Here is a 20,958-nt window from a genome sequence, read left to right on the forward strand (position 1 = left end):
TAAAGCTGAAGAACACTTATTTCCCTCTCCAGGCAGGCGACATGGCCACGTGCACAGCATCGCTGATTTTCACCTTCCCTAGACAGAAAGGCTGTAGGGAGGATTCATCCAGATCTGAATTACGGTGCTTTTCTCAAGGCAGGAATAAAGATAGACAGAAATGGAAATCAAGAAGCCAAATATGTGAGAAGGCACCAGCACAGAGTGAAGTGGGCTTAATCCCTGGGGCAGCCCATCTGCAGGGACAACATACTGCCTTTTTAACGAGCTCTGTCTCAAACACTGGCTCTTTACAGTCACATTTAACCCCTCTTGTGCTCTGTCCCACTCACCAAGCAATGCAAGCACCCATCTGCTCCCCCCTCCACTCCAGCCAGTGGAAAGGAGAGCACCATTACACTCGAGCAGTCCTAGAGAACAAAATTAACTCAACCACAAAGAAAAATGTATATGAATTTCATCCTCCCAGAGCTTCTAACTAGTCATTTGAAGTTGGAAACGTTTGACCCTATGCCTATAAATACGAAGATAATTCCCCCTTGAGAAGCTGTACATTAGCAGTCTCATTAGCTATAACACAACACGTTTTGAGCTCTGCCTGTCATGTTCTGCACTGCAGCAACGGCTTTAGCATTTCATAGTGGAAGGAAAAAACTACGTTTAGAAAAGCACCTCGACGTGTTGCCCTCTCACACTCCCACCTACAAGCCCACCAGGAAGCAGCAGCACTTTCCTCCCTCAAAAGCATCTTTTCCCACACCAAGAGCCGTCAGTGAAGGGTTTGTAGCAGCAAACCTGCCTTTGCCAGTTGCTAAAAAGTTGGTCAGCTGAGCAGTGACCTTGCTCGGAAAGCAAAAGCAAGTTTAAAACAAGAAACATAAAAGAGGGATTAATTTTCTAATAAAGCAGCTAATCGATCTCCCGCGACCTTTCCGAGGACAGCTGAAGCCCGCCCTGTACAGCGAGGTACTCCTCACAGCACAGTTATCTCTTCCATAAAACACAACCCCGCTGAGCTTGGGCTGTGAGCGGGCTGCCTGCCTTATTCAGGAGAGATTATTGAACAGACAGTCAATTATTAACGATGGGGTTCTGACTGTACCTGGTGCTGCGGGCTGCGGCCGGAGCTCGCCCTCCGCATGCTGCACTCTTCCAAGCTGAAGGCATTCATTAGTTATTCTGCTGCGCGCCTCGCCCAAGGAAACGCCAGCGCCTGCCGCGACTAGAAGGCAGCGTCTTCAGGAGCCGCAGAAGGTCTCAGCGTCCGTAATAAATCCTGCTGAAGCCCCGTTCCCACGAGTGGAACAGAAACAGCCCCGCAGCCCGGGCCCCTCACGTCGCGCCCAGCCAGCCGCCGTCCCCAGGAAATGCTGAACAGGACACGGTGATGGCAGGAACGCGACCATGTGTAACCGCAGCACAGCAGGAGGATGCCTGGCTCTCCGCGCTGCTGTGAGAAGGGACAGGCAACCCCCGCCCCAACCTCCTGTGGGAGTCTATAAATAAAAAGTCCCAGCCCTTTGCAGTGGGCTTATCAATGCAAACTTCAAATAGAGGGCAGGAGTCAGCTGGCTGAGCAGCCGCGGTGTGGTTCTGTGCACGGTGATGGGCAGACCAGCCATCCCGAGCCCCTTGCTGGGGTTCCCCTCGGGCAGCCCGGAGTGCTGCAGCCTCAGGCTGACAACAAGGAAAAAGAATCCTCAGCTTCTGCACTGAATTTGCAACAACTTCAGGCTTGCAAAGGCGGAGGGGATCAGACACGGATCTGTGAACCTCCTCGAGGGCTGGGAAAGAAAAGTGGAGACATCCCACGGGAACTTGGTTCTGCCAGGAACTTTCACCAGGGGCTTTCAGCAAGGACTCACATCACGGAGCAGCACCAGCACCTTTCTCATCACTTAACAAGCAGCACAATCAAAATGCTTACGTTAGCAGGGAAAAACACATTTCATGACTCTCTGACTACAGAGCAGAGCTGCAGGCGCTCCTGAGGGCTCCCTGTGCTTGTGCAACTACTAAATGTAACTTTAACAAGTCAAGTTTGAAGAAAAGCAGAGAAGTTTTGCCTTCACAGGAAGCAAAATAGCCTGGATGTGAAGAGAAACAGCAGCCCTTAGTGCTCGCTAATGTTCCCCAAGGCACAGATGGGTTAACTTCTTACCCAAGGAATGAAAAATACCCCCTCACTTCAGCAGCCGTTTCAATGCTGCCTTTCCCACGCAGCCCCAGCATCCCACACCACCGAGGGCCCTGACTCCGTGTTGACAGCTTGCTGCTTTCACAAGCAATTACTGTGCTTGGGGTTCAAAACAAACTTGAGGGCATGCTGGCTCATTTCATGTTTACTCCAAATATTTTCTGGTTTAGTGACGCTTGCACCTCTCTCCCCAGCATGTTCATAGGGAGTTGTTGCTTGTGCTCTCCGCCATGGGAAAATATATATAGTTCTATATGGTGCCAATCTTAAAGCAAGCCTAAAAGACTGATTTTGTTTTCCCACAGGAAAGACCCAGCAGGAAGCTTTTCTTTGGAGCATTTCCTTATTGTAATGACACATATGCAACCTACAGATTTTCCCAGATGTAATTCCCCATGGGCCTGAAGAAGGTCTTCAAGTCTATGTCCCTTTAAATATGCTTTTAATTAGGAACTACAAATGGATGGAGTGAAAAAATACAAATTAATTAATTAAACAATGGCGCTTGATGGAGCTACAACTGGCTGTTGATCACTTTGCCCAATGGGGCCAGCACAAACTGGGCTCTGGGCAATCTGATCTAATTAAGAATGCCCCTTCTTAAAGCAGAGGGGGTTGGACTAGATCACCTTTGGAGGTCCCTTGCAACCCAGACCATTCTATGATTCTATGAAATGGGGAAGAGTTTCACCTGGCCATGACCTGAGATCATCCCACAAGTGTGTGGACTGGGGTCATGGCCTAAAATTTCTGCTGCTTTATGTTATACACCAGAGCTGTCAGGGGGGATTTTGCTTTGCAGGCTGCTCCCATGGATGATAGGAAACAGACGGCCATGAAACAGCTCAAAAGCCATCCCATTGGTCCTGGCCCGTTCCCACCATGACCACCACTGCCCTCTTGGATGCTCACAGGGCCAATGGGCAAAGCAGCTGCCTTCCTTCTCTCCCTCAGGCAGAACTGCTGTGAGACAGCAGGTTTGGGCTTCCCCCTCTGCTACACAGACCTACAGAGACCCAGACAAATGGAGCTAACCCTCGGTACCCAAAGGGTTACACCCAAACCCAGTCCATCCAGGCGGTCTGCTGGATTGCACAACAACCAGCCGAGCTGTTATTGCAAGTGGACATACCAGGAATAAATACAGCCTCTCAGGGAATATTTGTTGTACAGAGTTTTCAATTCTGTTTTCACAGCAAAGGAAGAAAAATAACTCATTTCCAGTCTGCTGGGGACATGCACAAGGGTGGGATCTCCATGGTGTGGTGGTGGGCTGTGAGCGGCTGGCACAGGCATGGAAGGAGTTTCCTTCCAGAAGGAAAGGGAAAAAAAGAAGTTTGGAAACTTTGTGAGAGTAAATAAATAAAGGAGTAAATAAAAGCAGTTTAAAGTCCTGGCTCGCATTGCAAAAGTTTGTCAGGAGGTTGTCCCAATGTAAGAGCAAAGAGGGTTTCTGCTGTAAGAGATCTGGCATCATGGGAACACATAGAATCATAGAATCAACAAGGTTGGAAAAGACCTCAAAGATCATAAAGTCCAACCTGTCACCCAAGACTTCATGCCTACTAGACCATGGCACCAAATGCCACATCCAATCCCCTCTTGAACACTTCCAGGGATGGCAACTCCACGACCTCCCTGCGCAGCCCATTCCAATGGCTAACAACTCTCTCTGTGAAGAACTTTCTCCTCACCTCGAGCCTAAACTTCCCCTGGCGCAGCTTGAGACTGTGTCCTCACTTTCTGGTGCTGGTTGCCTGGGAGAAGAGACCAACCCCCTCCTGGCTATAACCTCCCTTCAGGTAGCTGTAGACAGCAATAAGGTCTCCCCTGAGCCTCCTCTTCTCCAGGCTAAACAATCCCAGCTCCCTCAGCCTCTCCTCATAGGGCTTGTGCTCAAGGCCTCTCACCAGCCACACTGCCCTTCTCTGGACATGTTCAAGTGTCTCAATGTCCTTCTTAAATTGAGGGGCCCAGAACTGGACACAGTACTCAAGGCGTGGCCTGACCAATGCTGAGTACAGGGGCACAATGACTTTCCTTCTCCTGCTGGCCACACTATTCTTGATGCAGGCCAGGATGCCATTGGCCTTCTTGGCCACCTGGGCACACTGCTGGCTCATGCTCAGCCAGCTGTCAATCAGTACCCCCAGGTCCCTTTCTGTTTGGCAGCTCTCCAGCCACTCTGACCCCAGCCTGTAGCTCTGCATGGGGTTGTTGTGGCCAAAGTGCAGCAGCTGGCACTTGGACTTGTGAATGCCATCATGTTGGACTCTGCCCATCTGTCCAGATGGTCAAGATCCCTCTGGAGAGCCCTTCTACCCTCTAACTGATCAATACCTGCTCCCAGCTTGGTGTCATCTGCAAATTTACTGATGACTGACTCAATCCCCTCATCCAGATCAACCACCTTCCTGAGTGTGTTTGACATAGAATCATAGAATTATTAGGGTTGGAAGGGACCTCAGGGACCATGTAGTTCCAACCCCCTTGCCATGGGCAGGGACACCTCACACTAGATCAGGTTGCTTAGAGCAACCAGCTTGGCCTTAAAATCCTCCAGGGATGGGGTTTCTACCACCTGCCTGGGCAACCTGTTCCAGTATCTCACAACCCTCATGGGGAAGAACTTCTTCCTAACATCCAATCTGAATCTACCCATTTCTATATTTTTTCCATTCCTCCATCACTGTTAGGAGCCCTGCACCCCATAGCATCCTCAAAACCAGCAGCTGGGACCAGAGTGAGTATGGGCACACTGCTCTGTGCTTCCTGTGGAAGCGCAGAAGGCAGGTGAGCAGACCCAAAAAAAGTGGGGATACCAGAGATGATGCCAGAGCCCAAGGAAGCCTGCTGCTGTAAACCTATCAGCATCCAGAACGGTGAGCTGGCACACCAGATTCATCCCAGCCTGGCACACATGCAGCAGCCACATGCAGCTGCGCAGGCTTCCCTTGGTGCTGGAGTTACCCAGCAGCATCGGCTGAAGTGGAGCAAGGCATAGATTCAGGGATGCAAAACCAGCCACTGTATGGGGAGAGCGGAGGCAGCAGGTGAAAACGTATGACGAGCAAAAGGACGTAAAGTTTTAACCTCTCTGGAAGCAAAATGATGCACAGTCTAGAGCTCGTGTTTTGTGAGGAACAGCTGAGGGAACCAGGGTTTGTTTAGTCTGGAGAAAAGGAGGCTGAGGGGAGACCATCTTGCTCTCTTCAGTTTCCTGAAAGGAGGCTGGAATGAGGTGGGATCAGTCTCTTCTCCCAAGTAACAAGCAAAGGGCAAGAGAACATGCCCTGAAGATGCACGAGGGGAGGTTTAATTTGGACATGAGGAAAAATTTCTTCCCTGAAAGGGTTTTCAAGCCCTGCAATAGGGTGCCCAGGGCAGTGGTGGAGTCCCCACCCCTGAAGCCACGGAGCTGTGGTGCCAAGTTAACTGTTAACCGTTAACCGAGATGGGTTAACAGTTGGGTTTAACGATCTTCAAGGTCTTTTCCAACAAAACCCATCCCATGATTCTTTGATTCCACAGTCCAGATGCCTGCTTAAAATTCACCCTCTGTCCCAGGGCAAGAGGACAGACAGGCTTATGACAACAAGTACCCTGTGGTGCTTGGGCCAATGTTTTATTGCAAAAACAAGGCTGAAGCTCACACAGCTGCTGCCTGCCTGGAGCTCCCTGAGACAAAAGCTGGGAGCTGGAAGTGGTTTGTGGATGTTCAAGAGGGATGAGCTCCCACTGCAACCTATAGGCTTGTGGTTGCACTGATGGAGAGATTTGGGCTGGCCTCGGATCATTGTGTTCAGCCCTCCACCAGTCATCACCCTCTGTGAAAAATTATGTACATGAAGCTGGAGAGAGGGGCTGAGCATGCAGATGGGGGCTGCAACAAATCACTCCTTGGCTGGGTGATGGGAGCACTGCTCCCATAGGAAATATCCTGGAGGCACGTGGAGCCTCATTGCTGTTTGAGAGAGCAGTGGGCTCCTGAGGAACCTGAATAATTAACCCAGAGCCACTTAATAAAGGAAACTATCACTTTCCGCGTAAGCAGGCAGCCCTCAGCAGCCAGTGGTCCTTAAACACCTATTTCAGGCACCTTTTCAAATGGCAGTAATAAAGCTGTACAGATGCTGATTTTATTAAAGCTGCTTATTGCTGTTTAATAAATGCCACAAGCTTCCTGCCAGCATTTCCATTAGACACGGGTCAGGACAAGACCTGAGGTATCAAATATCCAAACTCTTGCTGCCTTTTATAGCTCACCAGGAGGGGAAAACGATCACATTCATCCCCTCCTCTGATAACCTCTTTTCCAACTGACCTTCAGCTCGTTCCAGCCATAGTATTACAAAAGCTTTGGTCAGTTCTCATGCTTCTATCCCATGCCTTGAAAACTGTGGCATTTTCCCTAAAGTCTCCTTTCCTAGAGGCAGGCAATTAGAAAAACCACCAGAAGCCATGAAGTGAAAGTGCCCCACGGTCAGAAGGCAGAAAAAAAATCTGAAGTGCCTCATTTCTAATGTTACTTTGTCTCAGTTCCACAAGTTGACCGTGGGACAGGTCAAGTTTGCTGCCGCAGTACCAAATAACTTCCATGTGGTCAAAGAAGTTGGTAACAAGTTTATAACAATGGGGTTATCCTTGACTTGGCCAGGGCTTGGTGCATCCTTGGGGATCCTGCGCTCATCTTGCACTCAGGAACAAGAAGTTTGGCACAAGACAAGCTGGAGACATCTTCCATTTATTGAAGAATCTTTTGGATGATTTCAGAAGCTGGGTATGGAACAGAACCATCAAACCAAGTTTTGTTCCTGCTTGTTAGGAGAGGCTCTTGCACCTTGCTCAGCTGTTTACCAAGACATGAGATGGACAGGGCAGCACAGGTTGTGCCAGGTCTGATCTCCTTTGTGCTTATTGAGAAATTAAACACTGGAGTTTGTGGAACTGAAGGAACCCATCCTGACACACAAACAGGGTTTCCTAAAGCCACCAGCCTGAGAAACTACCAAAAAGGGCAGTTGTGGTTGTGAAAGCTGACAGGCAATCCAGTGTCTGTCCTGTCTGACCCTAGTAAAGGTCTCATCACTAACACAGCTCCTCTCCTGCAGAAAGCAGGACTCTCCGGGATTTTTAGGAAAGCCCTTATTTTCTGCATTCCTATTTTCCCCCTCTTCCCTGGGCAACCACTGCAGACCCTCATGGCAACACAGGGCCATCTTATACTGATTTCTGGCCTGAGACAACAAGACTCAGATTGATCACACCCATAACAGGTTTCAAAACCTCTTCAGACAGGAAGAATCACTGTTCAGGCACCCTGAAACTACTTCCCATGTTGATCAGGATCACAGGGGGGATGGATGTGCCACCTTATTCCTCCGTCAGTGATTTCCATGTGGGTGCCAGGATTCTGGAGCCCTGCAGCCATGTTTCCACCTGCTCACACAGGTTATGGGGAGGGTTTAGGAAACAAGAACTTTCCTCCACTTTTTTGACCATGCTCAGGCTGCAGGTGTTTCCAGCTTTCTCATTTGCACCAAGGCTCACATTCAGCCCTGATGGATCAGGAACTGGCTGCAATGATTAATTCATGGCAATCACATTTGGAAGACTGGATCCTCTGCCTGCAGGTGGGGTTTCTACCATATTTCTTGTTTCTCACTGCACCAAATTGTCTACTTGGGCAGTACATTATCACAAGAATGACAATAATTGCTTTTTCATGTGCTGCCTAAACCCTGGGATGGGCAGGACTTGAGGCACAGTGCTGGAAATGCGAATTCCACTGAGGTCTAAAATAAATAGGACTGAGGAAGGAGCTCTCTGCTCCCCATCCCTCTCCCTGCCCCCCTGCACCAGCAGTGTGTGAATATGCACAGCTGGGGATTTCTGCCCTGAGCCATGGGCTCCTTTGCACCCTCGAGCCAAGGTCAGGGCTTTATTGATCGAAATCCACATCTCACTGCTCTTGAGCAAGGCAGAGTCACGCAACCCCTGTCATATGGGGCACTGAATGGAAAATACAATAACTGTCCATATTTATAAGCGCATCTAGTGACAGGACAAGAGCTTTAAACAGAGAGGGGAGATGGAGACTAGATGTAAGAAAGAAATTCTTCAACATGAGAGCAGTGAAGCACAGGAACACATTCCTCAGAGAATTTGTAGATGCCTCATGCACAGAAGTGCTCAAGGCCAGGTTGGATGGGGCTTTGAGTAACCCGATCCAGTTGAAGATGTCCCTGTTGGGGATATCTAGTTAGAACTACATGACCTTTAAGGTCATTTCCAACCCAACCCATTCTATGATTACTTTTCTTCTCTAATAAATGGAGCTGCATTCATTCCTGGTGCTTCTCCCAAACCTTCTTTGAAAAGACCCAAGACTTGATGTGTAATACTCAGTGATAAAAATGCAACTTTCAAAATATTTGGAGGCTGTAAAACCACAGTGGGAGGGACCTGAATCTGCAAGGAGCTTATGAATGAGCTTCTATTCATCTATCACCAGCCATCTTGCACCACCTCAAAACTGCTCCTGGTGGGAAGGATGTTTTGAGACCAAACCACTCCCTCCCAAAACACACCCACTGTGAGGGGTACAGAGGTTGCGTGATGGGAAGCAACATCATACTCCTGCTCTGCAGTGAATAAATATGAAGGGGGTTACTTTGGTTAGCTGAGGATGGAGGGATACTTTGGGACCCTGTCCTGTGAGAACAGGACAGACTCAGCACTTCATGAGGAGGGTGAATTCTGTGCCTGGCAGACAGCACCTTCTCCATAACCAGTTTCTGGAAAGGAGCTGAACATGGCTCTGGTTTTCCTGTTCACAAGTGGTTTGAAAACTGTACCAGGAGACTGACAGCATCCACAGCATCAACAGGCTCCTCCCCATCTTATCTTCCAGTTCCAATATTGTTTTAACAAATCCATTAACTGATCCCCCCCTCAACCACAGTTTCCCTGGCCAGGTCGCTGTTCATTTTGGCAGGTATTTGTTTCTGAAATATTACAGTCAAAGCAACAAATGATCGATCACAAATCCCAGGTTACTTGCTCTCTGCTCTCATTTACCATTTTGGGATCACCTAAGAGATCATCTTTTTCCATTTACTTTATACCAAATCAAAGACAAAACACCAGGAAGACTACAAAACAGGTATGAAGAGATGAGATATGCTGGTAATTTTTACAGCGTTCCCCTTCTTTCTGCCCATCTCTGCAGTCACCAGCCTTACCCTGCATGTGCAATGTTTTCAGGTACTTACCACCATCATTTGGGCCACGCAGCTAAAATCCTTAATTTTTGTTAGCATCTGGACAAAGAAAACCCTTCCCAGAGATGTCACATCCCATAGCTGGGAAGAAAATGAGATAACCCTGTACAGTACAGTCCCACTTCTTTGTCTGGGCAACCAACATCACACCCAGAGCATCCAGACCACACCTCCCTACATCCTGAAGTTACTCGGACTTGCAGTTGCGATTATCCAACCCACTTTATGCCACCACTGATCTTCCCAGGGACCATCCAGCATCTTCTCCACGGACCTCAAGCAATGGTCTACCTCAAAGCAGCAACGCCCTGCTCACACTCTGGTTTCTCCCGCAGCGGAATCAGAGCCCAGCAGGACTTTGCTTTAGGCCCGTCAGGAATCAGACGCTGAGCGGTGGGAGCTGACGAAAGTGCTCGTACGGGGCACGCCTGGTCCCGGCAGAGTTGTGCTGCTCAGAAACGCCCTGGCAGCGCTCGCCGCCGCAGAAAGGCGATGCTGCCCGCAAGGGAGAGGCACTGCCCGTCCCGCCGCTCGCTGCCAAACCCGCTGCTGGAGCGGCCCCTCTCTTGGCCTCTCGAGGATGCCGAAATCTGGAGCTGCGGCTGGCCCCGCTCTGCCCTGGAGGACACACAGCTCAGGGAACCCGAGCACGACCCTCGCTAGAGACACAAACGAGTTATAGAGCCGAGAGTTTCTGTGTCCGGATGGCTAGAAAGCCAGCAAAGAAACAGGGAAAGGCAGACGCTGACGACCATGCCTCTCTGAGGAGGCTGGGCTTGGGCTTGTCTGAATCACATCTTCAGAGCTGGGGAGAGTTTTATGCTTGGGCTTTGAGATTTAATGCAACTCTGGCTGCTCTGGGATCCTGGCGATTTCCGCCGCATTGCCTAGGGCCCGGAGGCCCTTCCCAGCCCTCACACAGTGACATCTGGGGCACCCCAGAAGGGCTTGGTGCCTTCCTGCCCTCTCTCCACTGCCCAGCCACGCTCCGTGCCTCCATCCTGCACCCAAGGGTGCACGGAAAAACTCCTGTCCCGGCTGAGTCCGGGCTGCTTCTGCCACCTGACAGACAAGCACCCCTGAGCATCTCTCAGAATACCTTTTGAAGTGCTCCCAAGTACCTCTGAACATCCCCAGAACACCCTCCAGAGTGCTCCCAGCTATCTTCTGAGCTGCCCCAGGCACACGCTCTGGAGCATCCCTGAGCACCCTGCACAGCACCACTGGAGTATCCCTTAAAGTATCCTCAGAGCATCTTGCAGCACACTCCTTGAGCACCCTTTGGGGCATCCCCAGAAGCTCCTCCGGCACATCCCTAGAGCAACCTTTGAAGCATGCCCAGAGCATCCTCCAGAACAGCTCTGGAGGACTCCCGAACACTTCTGAAGCACCGCTGAACATCCACTGGCGCACCCTCCAAAGCACCCCCGGATCATCCCCCGAGCACTTCCCGGAGAATCCCTCCGGAGCAGTCCCCGGGCCGGCGAGGAGGAAGCGGCGGTGTTCTGTCCCCTGCCCCAGGCTGCCGGGCCCCTCTGTTCCGGCCGCGGGCCGGCCCTTCCCGGTTCCCCCTATCCCGTCCCGGCGCGGCCGTACCTGGAAGCGGCGGAGCACGGCGGGCACAGCGAAGCGGCACCGACAGCCCCGCTGCCTCCCGCGGGCGGGGCCCGGAGGCGGAGCGGGGCGGGGGCCGGGGGCAGCGGGGCTGGGCTGCGGAAGGGGCAGCGGCAGCCAAGAGGAGTGGCTGCCCTAGGAGGCCAGAAGTCCACTTCTTTTGGGAGGTGGGGTTATTTTGGGGTGTTGTGCCGGGTGCTGCTTGTTTCGTGCTCTGTTTGCAGTTTACAGCTCATCCTGTTTGCACAGATGCGGATTAAGAGCGGCGGGAAGGGGAAATCTACAGGGAAGGGCAACGGCTGCAGAAATTGTGCCATAGCTGCTCCAGCTGCTCCCCAGCAAAGCTCTTCAACGCTCTCTGCTTTATATCGGCCCCCTGCATCTTCATGTCATCACGTGGAAAACTTAAAGGAAATGCAATCTGTGTTTGAGGTTTGGGTTTCCTCATGTGCCTCATCCCATGTGCCTCACCCCATGTGATTTTCAGGCTGGTCACTTACTTGTAGCAATCACTGTAATGGCATTTTTTTGTTGTTGTTGTTGTTCCTAGGCAGAGAGCAGTAGTTTAGTGACCTGCAATAATAGCTTCATATCATGGAATCATAGAATGGTTTTGGTTGGGAAAGACCTTGAGAGCATCAAGTCCAATCGTTAACCCATAATTGCCAAGTCACTACTAAACCATGGTTCCTCAGAGCCACACCTACACACCTTTTAAATCTCTCTAGGGATGAGGACTCCACCACTGCCCTGGGCAGCCAGTTACAGGCCTTGACAACCCTTTTGGGAAAGAAATTGTTCCTCATGTTAAGCATGAGGCTACTTGAGGCTATTTCCCATTGTCCTATTGCTTGTTTCTTGGAAGAGGCTGACCCTCACCTGGCTCCAGATTCCTTTCAGGGAGTTGTAGACAGCCAGAAGGTCTCCCCTCAGCCTTTTCTCCAGGCTCAACATCCCCAGTTCCTTCAGCTCCTCATGGAACTTGTCCTCTAGACCCTTCACCAGCTTTGCTGCCCTTCTTTGGATACTCCAGCACCTCAATGTCCTTCTTGTAGTGAGGGGCCCAAAACTGAACCCAGAGCTGAGTATAGGGGAATGATCACTGCCCTAGACCTGCTGACCACACTATTTATAACACAAGCCAGAAACTTAGATGAAGCTGCTGATTTTACTCTTCTTGAGACACTGAGGTAAACCCCAGCCCTGCTCCCAGCTGCTCTGGAGTGTGGGAGAGCAGAAGCTCCAAGAGTGCTGGGGGAGTTGTGTGGCCTCCATCTGGGCTGTGAACTCAGCATCCATCTGGGACAAATGGGGCCCCTGTGATTCCCTTTTCCTTTGTGGGGAGCCCAAACACCTTTTAAGCCTCAGGATCCAGTGGTCCCACTGACACCACAATTTGCACTCTTGCAGTAATCTCTAGCCTGTTGGAAGAGATCTAAAGGTTGGGTTCCAGCTGCTGCCCAGCTGCGAGGCAAGAGCAGAGACCTCCTTGCAGTGACCTGGCAATCAGACCACAGCCTGGCACAAGTCAAACCTGGCATCAGTGAAACAAGGAGAGATAAAATCTCCTGTGGGGTGACTGGGACTCTGCACAGACAAGGCTGGCACCCAGCTGGGTCTGCCCTCACTCCCCATGAAGGGCTCAGGTGCAGAATGAGAGGAAGACATTTTCTAATGATTTTAACAGTGCATCAAGGAGTCATGGGAGATGTGTGTCTGAGGGGAGCCTTTGGGCTCTGTGCCACAAAGAGAACCCCTGATGTTCAGGTTATTTTGTCAGGGACTGAAAGCAAGGGATCATATTCAAAAGGGCTTTTTTTTTTCTGGCACCACTGGCTGGCGGAGGTGGGATGAAACTCCTACATTATTTCCTCCTCCTGTTCATGAACAACAGACCTAGTCTGATGTGCAGCCATGGCCCTTGAGGCACAGCACATCTGCAGCTCCTGGGACAGTGCAGATAAACCATTACCCATCCCTTAGGCACATCACCAAAGACATGGCAATCCCTGAGCTTTAATGACAACAATGAGACTTTGCAACAGAAACTTCAGGCACCTACAGGAAGCTCTTGTGGTCACAGACATTCAGCTGAACTTGTGTTTTGTTCTGTTTTCCCTGGGGTTAGACTAAAGCACTAAGAAGTGTGCAGGGGGAGGTGGGTGGGTGGGTGTGTGTTAAGGGGTAAAGAGACAGCAGTTCACAGAACACGCTTCTGCAAGTGTGCCCCAGAAAAGCAAGCAACAGCTACTAAAAGACACACACACACACACTTTTGAGCAAATGGAATGAAAATCAGTTCCCTGTCACTGAGGTTCTACTTGCTCAATGACTTGAAGACAGAGAATCTCTCTCCTATGGTGCTCAGAAACATAACCAGTATATGCATCAAATTTCTGTGACCCCTCTTTAATCCAAAACAGTAACAGCCTTTTCAAACAACCAGGATGAACGAGGAGCACTTTTCTGTGTGTATAAATGAAACATGAGAACTTGTTTAAAAACAGATTAGGTGAATTTCTGGAGGAGAGCTCTGAGGTGACTATTCTTATATATCGTATATGTCCCTGCTCATTGCAGGGGGGTTGGACAAGATGACCTTCGAGGGTCTTTCCAACCTGGTGCATTCCATGATTCAATTGCACTCTGATTTGATGCATTCTGTGATTCTATTCTTCCATGGTTGAAGAAGCCTCTGAGATGCAGCTCACCATGAGCTGGGAGGGGACAGCAGGAATGCAACCACAGCCTTTCCCTCTCCTTCTCCCACCGTGTCCTTCAGCTCGATGCTTGGGGAGTGTCAGAGGGCATATTTCCCGCTATGTATTTCGGTCTTGCAAAGTTCAACTATTCTTAGGCGAGGTTGTGAGTCATTAAGTACTTTCAGAATGTTTATTTGTCAAACCACAGGCACTTAAATTTGCTTCTGAGGCCAGCCAGTCCGCTCAGAGGATTTCTTCCTGCCACAGAAATTACTAGGTGAAATTCCACAGCAAGAGGTCAGCCCTGCTGCCTGAAACACTGTGAGATGGATCCCACCCAAGGGCTACCAACAGTTTGTGTTCAAGTGGTCTCATTTTCAAGGGTCAGTGTATGAGGGGGAAAGAACAAGAAAAATATGGTTTCACTATGTTTTTTCACCACCTGATTTAGCTTTTCTTAGTAGTTTGTTTTGTTTTAAGACAGGAACTGAACCTTCCTAGCTGGTTGCAATCCCTTCAGAGGGTTAATGGTGTTTTGAGTGCTGAAGGTTTTCCCTGGGGAAGCAGGTTCCCCTCCAGTGGTGGGCTGTATTCCTTCTGAGATGCTGCACTTGTCTGCTCTGCAGGGGGGTTTCTCCTTGCAGCTCCCCAGTGCAGACAGAGAGGAACAGTGTGAGGCTCCTGCCCCATGCTGGGAGGAGGACAAAGTTGATGTGGTGCTCAAGAGGCCAGGGGCTGATGTGATAGAGTCCTTTTGGAAAGGCAGCACAGAATCACCATTGTTCTATACCATGTTACACTTGTGCCAACATCCATTTTTGCAGGCCCCCTGCAGACTGCTCCCCCTTTGCTGTGCAGCAGGAGCTGCCTTGTATGGTGTGAAAATGATAAAATCCTGTACCATCCACCCACACATGGCCTACTATGGTCACTTTTTGATTGGTAATGTGAATGAGGCAATATGCTTCTTCAAGGAATATTTAGGTACTAGAGGAGGACAATGATCAACCTAACAAAGTATCTCAGTTTGGGATGGTTTTACACACCGTGCCATGGTTAACATGATATTTAAAAACACATGAGATCCCTGCACAACCTTTTTCACAGCACACAAGCTTCTATGTGATCCAGCTAGTTGGATGCAGGCAGGAAGAAACATGGGGGGTAGATGTGACCTCTGTGTTTGGAGAAGAAGACAGCCTTCAGGAACCAACCTAAAGGCGCCAGCCTTGTGCAGTCCTGGGCTGTGCACATCCAGTGATCACCTTAGGATGCATGGATCAGCCTTGTAATGTTGACAGCAAACCATGTGACTTCACTGTCAGATCAATTTGCCACAGTTGTAGTGCCCAAAGGAAATTGCCATAACTTTGGAAGTGCAAATAAGGAATGAAAGTGCAGTCAGCACTGCTGCAGCCACCCAGACATAGGTTTATAGACCCCAAATCCACCGGAAGGAAGGGGAATTCTTCAGTCAGTCAAGCATCCCTTGTAAAGTCCAATTATGATTTTTTCCATACATCTGCTTCCATTGCTCTGTTTTCCATTCCTGGTTTCTAGGAGCACATGGAACATAGGACAGTTGGATTTTAGAGGAAAGCAATAAAAGGCTGAAGGGTGATGAGCTGCAGCTCTGATTTCTGGATGAAGGAGGTGGTGGGTGTTCTGGCAGGGCTCAGCACCATCACAAAGGCCAGACCTGCTCTGCCTTCATGTCCCCACCACGTTGGTGATGGCAGCTGAGTGTGAAAGCTACTCAGGAGGCAGGCATGGGTGTTTTCATGACCCTGACTTTAGTGTGGTGAAGCTCTTTGTGGGAAAGAGAACAAATGCACATGTACCAAATGCAAATGCACTCAACTGTTCTCTGCCTTAGCTTTGGTTTTCTGGATTTTCAGTCCTATGGGATCTGTCACTCTGCTCCAGGTGATGCTCTGACTAATCCATGCTGACCCACCACACTGGGACTTTCTGTGTGGTTTAGTGCTCAGAGATGATTTAACTGTAATGCTGCTGTTAAGCTGCACCTAGAGAAGAGTATTTCCCCAGACCCCTGCAGTTCCATCCTCCAGAATGGAGGGTGAAATGTAACTCCTCAGTTTTGCAAAGCTCCCATGGATAAAAATTTTGTTAGAAAACTGTCAACCCTCTTAAAAAGCCAAGTAAGGGTATTTAATGCTGTGTCTTCTTGGAGCTGTGAACTCAGCAGGCCACCTGCATCCAGCCTGAAGAAAAACATTTCCCACCCTTCTGTGACCCACTCACAGCCCCTTCTAGTGCTAGAGGATCAGGAAGAAAGGAGGGTCCTACACACCTTAACATCACAAACACTCTAATCAAGTTTTGCTTTTACTAGAGTGATTCATTCACTTCACTCCCATCATGATGTCTTTGGCAGTAGCAAAGCACTGTGTTTAACTTTAATGCATATTAAAGTCTCTGGGATGGGCAAGGAACCTGACAGCTATCACTGGACCCCATTTCTGAGGGTTTTCTGGATGGAGTTCAGCAGTTTTGGAGGCAATGACTCTCTAATGAGGATTAGAATCAACATGGTGCTGCTATGGGGCTGCACAGGCCCATCTGCACCAAAGGCATTGCCCAGAGACTGGTGAGACAACCACAGCCACCTGCAGGCTATGGGCTGGAGAGGCTAGACCTCTGCTTTGGGTGCTCTGGCTCCTGCTGACTGCAATAGCAGCTGGTGGAGGCTGGTCTGCCCTGCCCTGGAGGGACACAAAAGGCTCTGCAAGTCCCTTCTTGATGCTTGTAGTTTGGCTTTTTAAGAAAAACAAGCCCTCACCTGAATCTGGAATCTTTGTAACGATGGTCTCGTGTGTCTAGATGTGGACATGTCCCTCCAGGTTGAAGAATTATAAATATCTGTCAATGGAGATGGTGCCAGCAGATGGTGCAAGACTGTGCAGGTTATGTTTTCTCCTGTCTTTGCTTCCAGGAGTGTGTTAAAGCTCTGTGAGCTGTTACTCCAAACCAAGAACAGAGATGGAGAGAGATTATAGTTTTGTTTTATTTTACTTATGGCTTGCAATATAGATTCAACTTCAAATTCCAGCCCATAATGGAAAACTGCACTGCCCCTGCTACTGGTCACAGCCTCCTTCAGGCACATGCACCTACTCCAGCAAGGGGTCTTCCATCTGGCTCCACATGGCCATCCACTCCATCATGGACCTCCATGGGCTGCAAGGGCACAGCCTGCCTCACTATGGTCTTCACCATGAGGTATAGGGGAATCTTTGCTCTGGTGCCTGGAGCACCTGCTCCCCCCACCCCTTCTTCACTTCTGGTGTCTGCAAAGTAGTTGTTCTCACTCTGTCTTGCACCTGGCTGTCCTTGGCTCCATTGGACATGGGGGAAGCTTCTAGCAGCTCCTCACAGAAGCCACCTCTATAGATCCCTGCTACCAAAACCACACAAGCCCAATACACACCCCTAATGCTGCAATGGGACCACTTACAGGACACAACTTCTGGTGGTTTTGTTTTGTTTTATTTTGTTTTAGAACAGAACTTGGCTTCCAAAGACATCTGGGGAGAAAAACACCATCTCAGACCTGGCCACAGAACCATCTTTCCTTTGGCAGACTTTCAGTGTACAGAACCACAATGTTTACACTGTTATGAACTAAACTGCTTTATCTCTACATTATGGGTGTAATTATTGTTATTTTCTCAGGTATAATAGATTCAAGTGTAGCTCTAGGAAGTTCATAGATCACATCCAACTGTGCTTTCTCCTATGTTAACAGAGAGATAAATGAGAGCTAAAGCTGCATACTGCCAGCAGTATCGGGAGCTAAACATCTTGATCTTAAAACCAACCAACTCTCCCACACAGAGGTTTTTGCACTGATGAGCTGAGGCCTCCGAGCTGAGGCCTCCAAGCTGATGTTTGTCTTGAGGAAGCTCAAATGAAAAAGATCTCATTGAAGACTTTACCATGGAGTTTACAGAACTTCAGCCATTTCTAATTTTTTTTTCTTTTACTAAAGTCTTTCCCTTTACAAATGCCTAACCTAAAGCTTTATATACAACAGCTGGTCAAACAGGTCAAGTCTTTGAGATAGGTTTCACCTGGCAGAGACCAGAGCTGCTGTAATTCCCCAAGTCCCTCCGAGGTGCAGAGGAGTTGCCCTAAACTCTGCATTAGCAAGGTCTGGTGAAGAAGATCCCAGTCTGATATGAGACAGTAGCTCTGCTGCTGCACTCCCTCAGTGTGATATTAATTCACACCAACTCATCCTCTTGAGTTGCTAGAAACCAGGCAAAGCCCTGGAGAGGTACTACTCCCAAAGGGGCTGTGGTTCTAGAATGGTCAAACTGTTCCCATGTGCACTGACACAACAGTCTGGAAGTTAAATAATGGGTTATGAAATTATTTGAAACCCTCTGAAAGCAGATGTAGCTCATCAAGTAGGGATAGTTCAGGGTTTGTGACAGCCCCAAGCTGTTTGCTGTGGGAAGCGTCTGATTTCCTTTCCAGGGTTGCAAAGTGAGTTGGATAATTTGTTCTTGTGCTTCTGGTTGTGAACTGGGGAAGAGCTTGTATGAACTGTGGATCACCAAACAGTAGGAGATTTAAATATTCATTTCCATTCCTTCTACTTGAAGCCAGCCCTGTCTTGACATATAATCAGTATTCTCAGGTTGTGGATGGTTTCTTCCCTTTCCTACCATGGGGCATTTAAGGAATTTAATTCCTGGGGAATTAAATTGGTTTTGGTCATGTGAAGAATGGAGAGCCCAGCTTGGACTGCAGACCTTCCTGCACAGAGGTCCCAGGTGGTCTGAGCCTGCTGAAAGAGCACATTGTCTGTGCACAATTTGCAGAACACTCACAAAATAATTCTGACAACGTGAGAACTCTGACAGATTTATAAGCCCATGGCTGATACAGCTGCAGGCTTGGGAAGCTGCTGTAATTTATGCAATTCAGCAACAGCTAAAGGTTGTGGAGGTTTTTACCTGCAGGGGATGGTGCTTGGTACTAGAGACTTCCTCCAAAAGTCCAGAAACCCCACCTCTAGGGAATCTGCTCTTTCCAGGCATTCCGTATGGTTATTTTTGGCGACGTCTGTGGAGATTTCTAGTTTCTCAGCACAGCTATTTTTATATCATGTGGCTGTGAAGTCTATAGTATTAGACATAATTTAACCTTGCATGCTGGAGCGTCCCAGGACTGTATGTATGCAGTTACTGCCTCTTGCACCTGCTCCCTTTTTGGTCTGTATTTGAAACACTCCTTTACTGTAAGAAGCTGAAGCTTTGGAGGCTTGCAGACAAACAGTTCCTTTGTTGAACATGCTAAGCCACCATAAATACTTAATTAGGTGTTGCTCTATTTTTGGAGAGATACAGAAAAGAAAGAATCCCCATTTCCTTATATTTAGGCAGAAAATTTTCCTGCTGGAAAAATTCCCTTGCATTAACTAGTGACAGGGAGCCATATTTTAAGAGGGTGCATAAAAATTCGAGAGGGTGAAATGCTGGTAAAGAGGAGATTTCACCTCTAGTTCTCTAGGTGGGAGGCTCCTAGGTGGCTGAGTTTGAGATGCAGCTGTGCAGGTGCCTTTTGGGCAAGCATTGTACCGTGCTGGATTGGTGGGTACAGCTGCTTCCCAGTGAGGGGAGCTTCCGCTTCTCCTGTATTTGCTGTCTAAGAATGAACCATGATGGGTTTTAATGCCAAGTCACAAAATGGCTGACCAAGCTGTCCTGGGTATGCTGAGGGGGTGACACAGAGAGCTTCATGTGCCATAAACCTTCAAATGCAGCGATGACCTGGACTGTAATTGCAGCTGAAGTGTGCATGGATGCCTGTGGAAGAAAGCAAAGGCAGAGGTTTGGCTGCATTGCCACATTTCGAAACACAATCAGGCAACCCAGGGAACTACAGGCCAGTCAGTCTCACCTCCATGCCTGGTAAGATCATGGAGCAGATCCTCCTGGAGGCACTGCTGAGGCAGAAGAATAACGAAGAGGTGATTGGGCATAATCAGCATGGCTTCACCAAGGGGAAATCCTGCCTGACAAACCTGGTGGCATTCTATGACACGGAAACAACATCAATAGATGAAAGCCGAGCAACTGACATTATTTACCTGGACCTGAGCAAAGCCTTCAACACTGTCCCACACTGCATCCTGGTCTCCAGACTGGTGCAGGAGGGGTTCTATGGATGGACCATTCAGTGGATAAAGAACTGGCTTGAGGGCTGCACCCAAAGGGTGGCTGTCAATGGGTTCATGTCCAAGTGGAGGTCAGTGACAAGTGGAGTCCCTCAGGGATCAGTACTGGGACCTGTCTTGTTCAACATCTTTGTTGGTGACACAGACAGTGGCATTGAATGCACCCTCAGCAGGTTTGCTGACAACACCAAGCTGTGTAGCGCTGTGAGGTCATCCAGAGGGAGCTTGACAAGCTAGAGAAGTGGGCCCATGACAGCCTCATGAGGTTCAACAAGACCAAGCACAAGGTCCTGCATCTGGGTCGGGACAACCCCAGGTGCCGATATAGGCTGGGCAGTGACTGGCTTGAGAGAAGCCCTGAAGAAAAGGACCTGGGGGTATTGGTGGATGAGAAGCTCAACATGAGCCAGCAGTGTGCACTTGCAGCCCAGAAAGCCAATCACATCCTGGGCTGCATCAAGAGAAGCATAGCCAGCAGGCCGAGGGAGGTGATTCTCCCCCTCTACTCTGCTCTGATGAGACCCCACCTGGAGTACTGTGTCCAGTTCTGGAGCCCTGATTACAGGAAGGGTCTGGAGGTGCTGGAGTGTCCAGAGAAGGATGATCAGAGGGCTGGAGCTCCTCTCCTATGAGGACAGGCTGAGGGGGTTGGGGCTATTCAGTCTGGAGAAGAGAAGGCTCCAAGGAGACCTAATTGTGGCCTTCCAGTATCTGAAGGGGGCTACAAGAAAGCTGGGGAGGGACTTTTTAGGGTGTCAGGTAGCGATAGGACTAGGGGGAATGGAAAAAAAATAGAAATGGGTAGACTCAGATTGGATGTTAGGAAGAAGTTCTTCACCATGAGGGTGGTGAGACACTGGAACAGGTTGCTCAGGGAGGTGGTGGAAGGATTTTCAGGCCAGGCTGGATGTAGTTCTGAGCAACCTGATCTACTGTGAGGTGTCCCTGCCCATG

General features: G+C 49.3%; 1 protein-coding gene across 5 annotated transcripts in view; it reads right to left on the reverse strand.

Annotated features, from left to right (window-relative positions):
* Window positions 1-11,376, reverse strand: part of KANK4 (KN motif and ankyrin repeat domains 4) — a 28,292-nt gene extending 16,916 nt beyond the window's left edge. Inside the window, exon 1 of one of the 5 annotated variants that reach the window (XM_068140759.1) lies at window positions 11,077-11,376. The gene's annotated coding sequence lies outside the window, so the exon portion shown is untranslated. Of the gene's footprint in view, window positions 1-1,102; window positions 1,712-9,471; window positions 9,559-11,076 lie in introns of those variants that run through there. The other 4 variants (XM_068140761.1, XM_068140758.1, XM_068140762.1 and 1 more) reach the window with 4 other exon arrangements.
* Window positions 11,377-20,958: the final 9,582 nt, after the last annotated feature.

Source organism: Melanerpes formicivorus, unplaced genomic scaffold (genome assembly GCF_026170545.1).
Source record: "Melanerpes formicivorus ecotype bairdi unplaced genomic scaffold, bMelFor1.0.p_v2 SCAF_7, whole genome shotgun sequence".
Taxonomy (NCBI): domain Eukaryota; kingdom Metazoa; phylum Chordata; class Aves; order Piciformes; family Picidae; genus Melanerpes; species Melanerpes formicivorus.